Below are 3,411 nucleotides of genomic sequence, written 5' to 3'. Positions count from 1 at the left end.
CTTTGAAGAAGTCCTTCAAACACCATGAAATCATAGAGGAGGTCTTAAGTCCCAATGAGACTCTGCAGAAAGTTTTAGGCCACAGTAAGAATATGTGAAAGGTCTCCAGACTGTGTCAAAACCTATCAATGACCCTATTAAACTTTTGGGAAGTTGTACAATTTTTAGGCCTAAAACTCTCATGAGAATCTGGATAAGGATTTAAGACACAGTCACAATATGGGGAAAGTCTTGGTCCTGAGTTAATACTGAATGGTTTTAGGTCTCAGTGATGACCTGGGAAGGCATTAAGATGCACTCATAACTTCTGAAAGCCTTAGGATCCTATAAGCACATTGTAAAACTTCAAGACCTTGTGAAAATATGTTAAAAGCCTGTTACCATTGAGTAGCTGAGGAATCTTGTGAGCTCTAATGAAAAACCTGTAAAAAAAAAAAAAAAATTTAGGCCCCTTTTTCCTCAGCTGCCGCCAAGGTGCTCGGTTCTTCCGAGGAAGCTAAGGCCACGTTGGGGTTAGGCCCTCACTTCACCGTGCCAGCAGTCCACAACATGGCTTCTGTCTCCGAGCTCGCCTGCATCTACTCCGTCCTCATCCTGCACGATGACGAGGTGACAGTCACGGAGGATAAGATCAATGCCCTCATTAAAGCAGCTGGTGTCAGTGTTGAACCTTTCTGGCCTGGCTTGTTTGCCAAGGCTCTGGCCAATGTCAACATTGGGAGGCTCATATGCAATGTAGGTGCTGGTAGGCCTGCTCCAGCAGCTGGAGCTGCACCTGCTGATGGGCCTGCTCCATCCACCGCTGCTGCCCCAGCTGAGGAGAAGAAAGTGGAAGCAAAGAAAGAAGAATCCGAGGAGTCGGAGGATGACATGGGCTTTGGTCTTTTTGACTAAACTGCTTTTGTTGACATGTCCAATAAAGAGCTGAACCTGTTTAAAAAAAAATTTTTTTTTTAGGCCAAAGTGAGAACCTTTCCAAGGCCTAAGGTTTCAATGAATCTTTGGATAAGACACTAGATTCAAATGAGATCCTGCAAATGGTCTTTAGTCCAGTTGAGAACCTATAGAAGTTATTGGGATTCAGTAGGAACCTGGATGTAGCCGCCTGCGGCCACAAGTCAAGTGGGTTCACCTGAAAGGGGAGCTGGGAATGAAAGGGGACGGAGGGCGAGAAGAGATGAAGCCAAGACAAAGTTCTCTGATCAAGGCTTGAAATTTAATAATTTGCTTTCACTTATAAAGTGGAAGCCCCACCCCCAGAGTCTCTTCTCCGTTCAGCCCAGGGGCTGGGCAAGGAGATAGCAGTCTGGAAGGTGTCAAGGCTAGCTCAGCAGGCAGTCCATTCTTCTTAGCTAAGGTAGCAGGCTCCAAGGCCCAAGGCTGGTAATGCAATGCCTCTCCTAAGTCTTACAATTGCTTGATCTATTGTGGTAAAAGACTTGCAGGCCTTCTCAGGCCTGGGGGAAGGGCACACCTGGAGACCTCCTTAAACTCTGGTAAGAACCTGGGCAAGATTTTAAGATCCAGTAAAAAACATGGGGAAGGACTTAGATCCCCACCCCCTTAGCAAACTGGAAAGGTCTTAGGCCCAGTGAGGACCTAACTAAAAGCATTAGACACAAACATGCATCTGGGAAGGTTTTAAGATCAAATGATGTTAGAAGGCCTTATGCACCAGTGATAACCATAAAATACCTTACTTAGACTTTAGTGAGAACCTGGAGAAGACCTTATGCCTCAATGTAATGCCTCTGAGTAAGGTATTAGATCTCAGTTATAAACTGGGATAACTTAAGTTAGCCTTAAGCCCAAGTGAAAACCTGTAGAAGTGTTTAGGCTCCAGAGGGAACCTTAGGAAATCCTAAGGCTTCTATGAGACTTTGGAGAAGGTCTGAGAATAAACATTTAACCTGAGTGAGTACCAGTAGAATGTTTTAGACAACAGTGAGAGCATACACAAAGCCTTCACATCCAGTGAAAAACTGTCATAGACCTCATAGACCCAGAAAGAACTTGGCAAATTTTTCATTCTCCAGTGAGTCCTTGGATAATGAATGCCTTAGGCTTCACTGAGAACCTCAGCAAAGCTTTAAGACCCACTGAGAATATACATAAGTCCTTAGTCCAAAATTTCAACAAGGGAGACCCTTATGTCCAGGTGAGTACATCTAAAAGGGTTAGGCTCTAGTGAGACTGTGGGAAATTCCTAAGGTCACACTGACTATGGAATAGTGCTTAGATCTCATTGAGAAAATTGAGAAGCCCTTAATCCCCAATGAGAGTGTGGTAAAAGTTTTAGGCCAGAGTGAGAACACAGGAAGGCCTTCAGACCCAGAGAAAACTCTTTATATGTCTTATGGAGCCTATATGAACTTAGGAAATTTTAGACAACCTGAAACTCTGGGTAATGACTTAGGCTCCAGGGAGAACCTGGGCAAGGATTTAATACCAGGGAAAACATGGGAAATGCCTTAGACCCCAGTGACAGCTTTGGAATTCCTTAGGCCCCAGTGAGTGTTATAAAAAATTTTAGATCCATGTAAGAATCTGGGAAGGTCTTAGTCCCCCATGGCAACCTGGATATTACCTTGGAAAGGCCTTAGGTCGCAGTAAGAATGTGCAGAATGTCTCAATTCACAATGAGAATTTGGGGAATGCCTTAGATTGCAATTATAACCTGCAGAAGACCTTAAACTCCAGGGACAACATTTTGGAAGTTTTGGACCATGGTGAGAACATTGGGGGTGGGGGGCTCTTTTTCACACATACTGTAAACATGCTCAAGGCATAATAAAACCTCTAAGAATTTGTGGATAATTTTACTTGTGGATAACTTGAGACACTGAGTAATTCCTTAGACTTCAGTGAGAACCTAGCCAGGGTTTTAAGACACACACACCCCCACCCCCGAGAACATGGGGAATGCCTTAGACACCAATGACAACCTAAGCCCCAGAGATAACTGGAGCAATGCCTTAGGCCACAATGAGACTTTAGGGAAGACCTTAGATTGCAGTGAGTACCTGGAGAAGGCCTTAAGCAATAATGGAAACTTGGAGACTAAGAAGCCAAGATCTCAGGCCTCAATTAGACATTGGAGATGCACTTAAACTCCAGTGAGAACCAATAGAAGATTTGAGGCCCAGAGAGAATATGGGGAAGACCTTTGGGCACAGTCATAATTTGATTAAGGCTTTATAGAACCTGTAAGAACATGAGAAAATTGTGAAGGCCATAGATAACCTGGCTAATGCCTTAGGTGCCACTGAGAACCTGATCAATGCTTTAAAACCAGGTGAGAACATGGAGGATGCTGTAAACCTCAGTGACAAAGTGAGAAAGCCTAAGGCCCCAATGAGAACCTGAGGAAGGCATAGATACTAGTAAGAATCTGGGAAGGCCTTAGGCCCC

General features: G+C 44.2%; 1 pseudogene; it reads left to right on the top strand.

Annotated features, from left to right (window-relative positions):
* Positions 1-443: 443 nt before the first annotated feature.
* On the top strand, positions 444-945 carry LOC117719548 (large ribosomal subunit protein P1 pseudogene; annotated as a pseudogene).
* Positions 946-3,411: the final 2,466 nt, after the last annotated feature.

This window comes from Arvicanthis niloticus, chromosome 1 (genome assembly GCF_011762505.2).
Source record: "Arvicanthis niloticus isolate mArvNil1 chromosome 1, mArvNil1.pat.X, whole genome shotgun sequence".
Taxonomy (NCBI): domain Eukaryota; kingdom Metazoa; phylum Chordata; class Mammalia; order Rodentia; family Muridae; genus Arvicanthis; species Arvicanthis niloticus.
This window is presented reverse-complemented; position numbering and strand designations above follow the sequence as displayed.